Genomic DNA, 10,794 nt, shown 5'->3' with positions numbered 1-10,794 from the left:
AAGCCCATAGCAACCAAGTAACCAATCTACCAATGCTAACTGTAACCATGTGCACTAACCCCTGTAAAAGTAAAGCTCACCCTGAGCTCGCCGCCCAGAACTTTGGTGCCTTAGCTCATGTGGAGCCACCGCTTAATAAACCTGAGTTCTCCAATAAACCTGAGTCTCCAACCCTCCCAGTGTGGTGCTTGGTGCTTGGTTTCTCGACAGACCGATTTCTGCAACAATGTGACTCTAGATAAGTTTCTCAACCTTTCTAAAACTCATCTGTAAAATAGAGATGATAATTTTACCCCAATAGGATTTAAACAAAATACCATCTATAGAATGAATCACACAGCATCACAGTAAATGTAATAAATGTCTCCATAAGTGTAAGCTACTGTTCTTCAAAATAATGTCTTTTTCCAAACAATGACAGGAGAGCTAGCTCTCTCCCATTTTTACTTAGGCAAGACTTAACATGAATCACTAGTGAATTTCCTTTTGTGGGCTTTGGCCCAGAATACCAGCTGTGTGAACCCTGATCCAGTCATCCCGTCTACAAGCCACTTTCCTCAGTTTCGCAGCGTCCATGGCTCCACCCAAGTCAGATTTGTACCTGCAGGTAAGAAACAGCCAATGTGGCAGCGGCCACGCCTTGGGAGCGAGCTGGGGCTTCCGGGGATGGAGCCCTTAGAGTGGCCACCCAGCAAAGGTGTAGAGATGTGGGCACAGTGAAGTCCCCACTTATCCGGGTCCACAAATGCCCGCTGCACACCCGCCAGCTACAGTTAAGCAGCTCTGCTTTGTCAGCTCCTATCCAGGGGCGCAAACTGAAATGCTATCAGGCCAGGAGGATAACATACACCTGTGTAGCGGCGGCTGGATATCAGGCTGGTAAGTGGGGAGATCGGATCCGACTGGGAGAGTGTAAGCCCACAAAATTTTAAAAATAAATAAATAAAAGGAAACAGAAGAAGAATAGAAAGGTGTGCAAGTCTGTGAGTTTTGGATCCATGTTACGCTGTCTTCTATCCCCTAGCTTTCCATCCCAGCCTGACCATACTCCCGTGCCCAGGCCCATCCAGGCTGTGCTCCTTTGGGGTCTGACAGACTGAAAGGGTAGTAGGTGGTCTCCTCAAACCCAGAATTGGTCTGTGAATCCTCCCTAACAACCTCCCACCACCCATAAACGGTCGTCTCCTTCCTCCACTTCTCCGTTGACCCAGAGATTAGAACATTATTTGCTAAATAAATATTATGGATATATCAGTCCTGTCGTATTGCAATCCCCTCCAAAGGAAAAACATTTTGCACGTTGATGGAAGGCAATTTTCCCTTTAGTTTCATGATTAATAATCAGATTGTAGATTAAAAGATAAATCAACATTTGAGAATTTGATTCATATCTGAAAACCCTGATGTGCATGAAAATTGTATATTTTTTTCCTAATCTTTAAATTAATTTCTATCCAACCGAAGTTCCTTTGCCATCCAGCTGTCAGGAAATTTCAGTCTTCATTATGTTGGAGACTTCCTTTTCTTCAAGCAGTAAAATGATCCAGGGAGCAGAGGCGTTGCCAATGCAAAAGGAGACTCCTCTGGGCTTTAAACATTGGTAATGCTTCCCACTTAAATGTCTCTTGCTGAAGTTCACAAAACCCCTTCATGAGTGCTACCCCCCTGCTTCCAAATTTATGTTTCAAGTACAAGAATCTTGGCAAAGCTGGGAGCCACTATTGTAGGGTTCCACCTAGCCAACTCTTGAGGTCTGGCCACCTCCTTTAACACTGATACAGTGGGGCAAAGACCCCTGCTCTTCTAAGAACTCCTTCCCCCCCATTTTTTACCTCCTTCCTCTCTCTGGGAATCAGCCCCTCTTCCCTCTGTTGCAGTCCAAGACAATCTGTTTCCTCTTAGGACTTCATTTCCAGAAGGACACCTGATTTCACCTCTTCATGAATTGTTTTCTAAAAAGACAGGAAAATGTGTTGACTGCAGGCAGCATCTAGCCTCTGCCCTTCCAAAAGTGCTGCAAGAAGGAAATGTCAAGGTCCTGATGACCTGCTTGAAATCAAGGAGGGGGGAAAAAACAAGGAGAACAAACTCATCACTATTTCAATACATTGCCTCTCTTTAGGAGGATCAAGATTATCAAGAGACCTCTCCAGGGAAATGTTGACCTGTGTCTGCTACTTTTTCATCTTGCTGTTTGAATCTTTTTTTTCCCCTACTATGTAACTAAATCTTTTCAAATGTCTATTTCTTTCACTATATCAGTCAAAACAACCATCTATCTCATAGTCTTCTCTGCAGTGTGTATATACCATTGCTCATGTGACTTAAACTATTTATGTTTGCATAGGCGACACCATTGCCCACATGGAACCACAAGGATTTATGAAAATTCTGATCTGTCTTGTCCTACAGCTGAATATTCGGAAAAATATCCTATGTATGGCAGTGTTCTTCCACCTCAGAGTCTAAAGCCCAAGGAAGAATTTCAAGCATATTGTGGTAAAATGGAAGGAAGAATAACCTTTAAGTAAATATCAAGAAACTATTTGCTTTACTGATTTTTCTCCCCCACTCTTCTGGTTTTAATAAAGTTTTTTTTTTCCAACTTTTTAAATTAAACTATTTAGTTGATTTAAGTTGAACCAACCTAAGCAGCAAGAAACTAATTGAGTCACAACTTGAAAAAACAGATGAGAATTAAGTTAGAATGACAAAAATGAGAAGGAAAAAGGGAAATATGAAAAGTTTTATTAGTTTTCTTTTTACCCTCCTAGAATCTCCTTTATCTGCTTTCCATTGTGACCAGAACCTAGAGGAACGCAGTAGCTTCCTAATGATTATGTTTTTATCTACTGTATCTCTGACCTGTTTTCTAACTTTAGCCAGCCAAGATGACCTTTTTATTTTATATTTTTAATTTTATTTTTTTAATTTTATTTTTTTTATTGAACTGTAGTTGAGTTACAATGTTGTGCCAATCTCTACTGTACAGCAGAGTGACTCAGTTATACGCATGTAGACTTTTTTTTTAATATTCTTTTCCATTATGGTTTATCACAGGATATTGAATATAATTCCCTGTGCTATACAGTAGGACCTTGTTGTTTATCCATCCTATATATAATAGTTTACATCTGCTAATCCCAAACTCGCAGTCCAGCCCTCCCCCCGCCCACCACAAGTCTGTCCTCCATGCCGATGAGTCAGTTTCTGCTTTGTAAATAGATTCGTTTGTGCCATGTTTTAGATTCTACATAAAAGTAATATCATATTATTTGTCTTTCTCTTTCTGACTTACTTCACTTAGTATGATAATGTCTAGTTGCATCCATGTTTCTGCAAATGGCTATATTTTGTTCTTTTTCATGGCTGAGTAGTATTCCATTGTACATACATACCACATCTTCTTTATCCATTCATCTGTCAGTGGACATTTCGGTTGTTTCCATGGTTTGGCTATTGTGAAGTGTGCTGCTATGAACACAGGGGTGCATGTATCTTTTTTTTTCTTTAAGAACTTTTATTGAAAACAATTGACATACAATAAACTGCACATATTTAAAGCATACAATGTGATATTTTTTTCTTATTAGTAATGTATATATGGCAATCCCAATCTCCCAATTCATTCCCCCCCATCCCGCTTTCCCCACTTGGTGTCCATATGTTTGTTCTCTACATCTGGGTCTCTATTTCTGCCTTGCAAACTGGGTGATTTGTACCATTTTTCTATATTCCGCATATATGTGTTAATATCTGATATTTATTTTTCTCTATCTGCCTCACTTCACTCTGTATGACAGTCTCTAGATCCATTCATGACTCTACAAATGTCCCAATTTCATTCCTTTTTACAGCTGAGTAGTATTCCATTGTATATATGTACCACATCTTCTTTATCCATTCATCTGTTGATGGACATTTACGTTGCTTCCATGTCCTGGCTATTGTAAATAGTGCTGCAATGAACACTGGAGTGCATGTGTCTTTTTTACTTATGGTGTTCTCATGGAAAAAGATATTCCATGCAAATGGAAATCAAAAGAAAGCTGGAGTAGTGATACTCAGATAAAATAGACTTTAAAATAACAAATGTTACAAGAGACAAGAAAGGACACTACATAAAGATCAAGGGATCAATCAAAGAAGAGGAGATAACAATCATAAATATATGTGCACCCAATATAGGAGCACCTCCATACATAATGCAAATGCTAACAACTATGAAAGAGGAAATCGACAGTAACACAACAATAGTGGGGGAATTTAACACCCTGCTTACACCAATGGACAGATCATCCACACAGACAATTAATAAGGAAACACAAGCTTTAAATGACACAATAAACCAGCTAGACCTAATAGATATCTATAGGACATTACAACCAAAAACAGCAGATTACACATTCTTCTCAAGTGTACATGGAACATTCTCCAGGATAGCTCACATTTTGGGTCACAAATCAAGCCTTGGTAAATTTAAGAGAATCGAAATCGTCTCAAGCGTCTTTTCTGACCACAATGCTATGAGATTAGAAATCAATTACAGGAAAGAAACTGTAAAATGCATAAACACATGGAGGCTAAACAATACGCTACTAAATAACCAAGAGGTCACTGAAGAAATCAAAGAGGAAATCAAAAAATACCTAGAGACAAATGACAATGAAAACACAATGATCCAAAACCTATGGGATGCAGCAAAAGCAGTTCTAAGAGGGAAGTTTATAGCAATACAATCCTACCTCAAGAAACAAGAAAAATCCCAAATAAATCTTCAATATTTTTGCCTAAATGCATTTCATAGGTGATTGCAGTGATCATATTTTAGCAATTGGTTAAGTATTAAGGAAAAACCAGTTTCTAAAATTAATAAAATAATGAATGGTTTAATCTGAATACAATAGCACTTAATTTACCTACACGAAAATTATGCAGCAAGCCTAGACTTTTAACTAGGTAATTGAATTAAATTATAGGTCAGGTCTACTCCTTAAAAATTAAATCCTCATGAAAATAGTTTTAACATCTCAAACTAGCATTCTGATTAAACATCCAAGCAATGAACTCACCACTCTAAACAATATAATTCATTTGTAATACTTATGTTGTGAAAATGTTCATCCCTTCAGATAGAATTACACAGCTACTGAATGATTCTGTTTCTCTCAGCGAGCTAAATATGCTCCATGTATACCCAAAAAGGTAGTAAAGAGATGCCTTAGTGGTAAAGTCATTTAGGTAGTGGGACCCTCTTGCTGAGAACAGTTACTCAGGGACACACAGGTCACAAGGAGAGAGGGGAGGACCATTTTTAACAGCAAACAGTAATTATAAAAAATCAAAAAGAGAAATACACACACACACACACACACACACACACAAATCCCTGGCCCAGATGCCTTCACTGATGAATTCAACCAAACATTTAAAGAAGAATTAATAGGGCTTCCCTGGTGGCACAGTGGTTAAGAACTTGCCTGCCAATGCAAGGGGCATGGCTTCAAGCCCTGGTCTGGGAAGATCCCAATGCTGTGGAGCAACTAAGCCTGTGTGCCACAGCTACTGAGCTTGCACTGTAGAGCCCATGAGCTACAACTACTGAGCCCATATGCCACAACCAGAGTTGTGCTTAGTTGCCTAGAGTCCGTGCTCTGCAACAAGAGAAGCCACCACAATGAGAAGCCCACGCACCGCGATGAAGATCCAATGCAGCCAATTAATTAATTAATAAAGAAAAGTCACACCACCAAACTGACCATTCACTTAGAAAAAAAATTAATACCAATTCTTCACAAACTATTCCAAAAATAAAAGAGAACTTTCCAACTCATTCTATGAGACCAGTATTACCCTGATATCAAAAACACAGACATTACAAGAAAAGAAAAATACAGACAAGTATCAATTAGATGCAAAAATTCTCAGCAAAATGCTCGCAAACCAATTTCAGAAACACATAAAAAAGATGACCCACCCAGACAAAGTGGGATTTATTCCAGGAACGCAAGTTTGGTTTAACATCCAAGTCAATTAATGCAAAAAATAATAAATAACCCATATCCTTTAAAATACAGTTAAAATCTCTGACTTTTGTGTCTTAACTGACATCTAACACTTTGTTTAAAAGAGTCTGCTGTTAAGAAGTAATGTTTCATTGAACAATATTAAAAAAACAAACAAAAATCTGCATTTCCTTCCATGATACCCAGAACAAATATACAGGTAAAACAAGATTGTCCTTTATGATTGACTTTGTGATCTGTTATGTCATAAACTTTTTCTGGGTTTGTGTTTATCTCTCTAGTCATGAGAATAACATGGAGATAGTCATTACTATTTTAATTTAATAAATAAAAAAATCAAGTAATGTGATAAACCAAACCAACAAAAGATATGATCATCTCCATAAAAGCTAAAAAAATTAAAAAAAAGCATTTGACAATATCCAATACACCTTTATGATAATAACGTTCAGCAAACTAGGTATGGAATGGAATCTCCAGCACCTGATAGAGAATATCTATAAAAACCCATAGCTAACGTCATTCTCAACGGTGAGAGACTGAATGCTTTTTCCTAAGATTAGGAACAAGGTGAGAATGTCCACTCTCACCGTTTCTACTCAGCATTGCTAGAGGTCCCAGCCAGGGCAATTTGGCTAGAAAAAGAAATAAAAGGCATTCAGATTGGAAAGAAAGAAGTAAAACTATTTCTATTTGACAGTGACATTTTGTATATAGAAAATCCTAACAGATCCACCAAAAAACTACAAAACAATTCTATTTACAATATTTTAGAATAACTTTAAAAAGCAATTAATGCTCAGAAATAAACTTAAGAGAATGCCAAATAAACTCTGAAAACTGGAAAACATCACTGTAAATAACTGAATAAACAGAAAGACATCCCATGATCACAGATCAGAAGACTTAATATTAAGATGGCAATACTCCCAAAATTGATCTACAGACTCAACACAATCCCTATCAAAATCCTAGCTGGCTCTCTGAAGAAACTAACAAGCTCCTTCTAAAATTCATATGGAAATTCAAGGGGCAGAGAATAGACAAAATGACCTTGAAAAAGAAGAACAAAGTAAGAGTATTAGGTAGAGCAGGACCAGAGTTCTAATCCTACTCTCAAACCACTCAGAACATGTCCTCAGTCTGAAAACTCAAATATATAGTTAGGGTGAATAAAAACTCTGGCCTTGGGTTTACTTATGGGATTTTTCATATAAACTTACCATTTGTTTTATCACTTTGTAAGAAAGCTAAGTTTAAGACTACACACCAGGATAAATGTTTCTAAATCATGTATAAACATTCATAGTGGCTCCTGTGACCTGGAATCAAGGAACAGTATCCATTTCTGGTTAAAATCTAAAACAATATACTTTATGATGCTTCAAATATAGAGTAGCATCTCCCTCTGAAACCACAGTTCCAACTTGCAAAGTAGTACAGTGGCAGTCTTCCTTATTCTGACAGTCTAATGAGAACTTACAGAGCTCAGGCTGAAGAAAAGTGCTTTTAGTATTTAAAACTCTACAGCAATTACTTTTCCAAGGAGTGACTGTACTTACATCAATATCCTCTTGGGTAAAAGTTTCTGGATCTTCTCCCATCATGTTGGCTAAATGTCTCTTTCCTATGTTGAATTCTTCAATCTGCTTTTTAATAAAATCCACTGTGTAAGTTTCACATCTTAAGGCTGCAACATTTTTCTTTGTTACAGCTGTGGTGTGTCTAAGCCTTAATATCTAGCAGAAAATACAAATGGAAAGAAAAGATTTTAAGTGAAACAATGATCTTACAGGCCACTGTCTCTAAATAAAACAAGACATTTAAACAGTTGTCTTTTTATCATGGTACTCAATTGGCAGGAGTCTGGAGACAAGGTAAAAGGCTTGTTCAGACACCTGTTCCCTGTTGGAAAGCTTGCTTTTAAAAGCCTGTGCTTACAAAGTAGTTAAAACTACTAGCCTTTCAACACATTAATAATAATAAAAATAACTGTGACTGACATGCTAACTCCGTATCTGCTACAAACATCAACATCTGATACCTACTGTAGCTGAACACCACTCCCTTAAAAAGTGGCAAGTGGACACGTAGACAGAAACTAGGAAGCAGAAGACACAGACCTAGTGACTTGCTTCAAATGAATACCACGAACACGGCAGAACGTCGCTTCTGAGATTAGGTGACAAAAACACTCTCTTTCCCCTCTTTTAATCCTCTCTTGATCAACCCGCGGGAAGCAAGATATGGTGAGCTGCCCCCCAGAGCTCCAGAGGGCAAGAAGTGAGGGTGGCCCTGACCAATAGTTGGCAGGATGTGAGTGTGCGGGCAGCGAACTTCCACCCCAGGCCCGAGATGACTGTAGCCACGGCCAACACCTGGGCCACTGCCTTACAGGAGACCCTGAACAGAAGGCCCAGTGTAGACTGTGCCTGGAATCCTGACCCAGAAACTGTGAGAGAAATACCTGCTGCTGCAGGCTGCTAAGTCTGGGGGTCGTCTGTCACACAGTACTAAGTATCTCATCACTCGGCACCCCAGTTACAGCACTAACACAGAGGACATGGAAGTTCACTTATCCTGTTTTGTAAGGAAAGACGGGGTGGGGGGAGAACGATGGGCATACCTATTATCAAGCTTTCTTTACATAAGAACTTTTTAAACTACATATGGAAAATGCAAATTTTAATGTCCCAGTATTTTCCATAATTAAAAAACGAGGGACACACTAAATCTATCCTTAAAAGGACAGGATGAGATCTCAAAGGGTTTATGCCACCAAAGGGGTTTTCTTTTCCATTGCTAATAAACGGGAATTTTTAAAAATTTAAAAGTTATCTGGGGGAAAACACAACTAATTTACAGAGCTGTATAAAGTATCTGATACAAACACCAATTTTTAAATTTGCTTTTCAAAGAGTTTTTAGCAATTGCCAGTATTTTATTGAGGCCCTACTGTAAACCAATTGGATGCTGTAATAAACACAGAACAGTATAACCTCCAGGAGCCCACAAGTTGAGAGGTGAAAAGAACAGATCCTTAAGACAGAGACAACGTTTTCACAATAAAAGCAAAATATACAAGGGCTACGCCATCAGATGTCATCCGTCATTCTTCTCTGACAGACGGTGCAATTCAACAAAGGCATATTGGCTCAATTAAAAATGAACATGTAAGCACTAAGAAAGTGCTTAGTAGAAAATAAAGAGCGTAGATTGATGTTTGTAGTAATAGTTTTCAACATAGAAATTGGTCTACTGCTTTTTCTTATTATGAAAGTCATAAATATTACAGAAAGCTAAATTGGCATTCCTACATAAAATTATATTGATAGGCATTAAGAATTCATTGGTAACCTTTGTATTCCACCATGTCAACCGCTTACAATAACGCCAAAACTACTTTCATTTGTGACAATTAAAAAAAAAAATTCAAGTATTTTCACATAGCAAAACACTTTCTAACCCTGTCTCACCATTCTCTCACCATTTTTTGTTTGTTTGTTTTTTTGGCTGTGTTGGGTCTTTGTTGCTGCACACGGGCTTTCTCTAGTTGCAGCAAGCAGGGGCTGCTCTTTCACTGCAGTGTGTGGTGGCTTCTCTTGTTGCAGAGCAAGGGCTCTAGGCGTGTGGGCTTCAGTAGTTGTGGCTTGCGGGCTTTAGAGCACAGGCTCAGTAGTCGTGGCACAGGGGCTTTGTTGCTCCACGGCATGTGGGATCTTCCTGGACCAGGGATGTAACCCATGTCCCCTGCATTGGCAGGTGGATTCTTAACCACTGCTCCACCAGGGAAGTCCCTCTCACCAATTATTATACCAATTATAATTGCTATAACCAATTATTTGCTGTTGCCAGAATCCACTGACTCTGTACATCTCTGTCTCTTGTGTACCTATTGCATCTTCCTAGTACAGAATATCTCTCTTTTCTCATATAACTCCTCACTGACTCTCCCATCACCTCCTCTGAAAAGCTGCCTACCACTCTACCCATTGCAACTCATTTGTATCAGGCACTGCACTTCTGTGCTCTTCTGTATTTACCTCTGTAAATCTCTCAGTACACCCTGTGTAGACCCTTGATATTCATGGGTTTAAAACCAGAAAAATTTGGCCATTCACGAGTAATAGTCCATCCTCCACCCCAAATTTGGGACACTCAGATATCTGTACTTGAACTGAGGTATTAATATGAAATATGTATGCCACAATTCTGGTATGCAGGGGAAAACCTGCTGCAGGGCTTCCCAAATGAGTACCCAGGAGACACTGCTAAACAGAACTTGTCTCTTTTTCCTTTTGCATCAGTGTCTCTCAAACATTTTTGACTGTGACCCACAGTAATAGCTACTGCTTACATCACTACCTAGGACACACACATATATAACAAAACACAAAAATACCCTATATAAGATGGACTTTGACTATTATAACTATCCTATTCTCTCCAGTCCCTTCTTTAACCTTTTAAGAGAGTTCACAACTAATGGGTTATGACCCAAACTAAACAAAACAAAAAACAGGTGTAGTGTTTCAGCAACTCATGAAGTGATTAAAAACTTTATTTTATGAAACATGGCTCCTAAGAGAAATACAAAGATTCACAGTGGAGATGGAAGTGAAGAAACATTAATATTTAAGACAGACAAGCTCTGTGCCAGGAAAAAAGCTTTATAAATGTCTTTAGCCATAGAGAAGGAACCATTAAAGGTCTGTAAGTGGGGTCAGATAAGTCTTTCAGCTGTATCTGAGCTGTACTGCCTGTGCTA

At 38.5% G+C, this 10,794-nt stretch overlaps 1 pseudogene; it reads left to right on the top strand.

The window, feature by feature from the left end:
* Nucleotides 1-2,369: 2,369 nt before the first annotated feature.
* Nucleotides 2,370-10,794, top strand: part of LOC130854932 (stabilizer of axonemal microtubules 2-like) — a 36,947-nt pseudogene continuing 28,522 nt past the window's right edge.

This window comes from Hippopotamus amphibius, chromosome 6 (genome assembly GCF_030028045.1).
Source record: "Hippopotamus amphibius kiboko isolate mHipAmp2 chromosome 6, mHipAmp2.hap2, whole genome shotgun sequence".
Classification (NCBI taxonomy): Eukaryota; Metazoa; Chordata; class Mammalia; order Artiodactyla; family Hippopotamidae; genus Hippopotamus; species Hippopotamus amphibius.
This window is presented reverse-complemented; position numbering and strand designations above follow the sequence as displayed.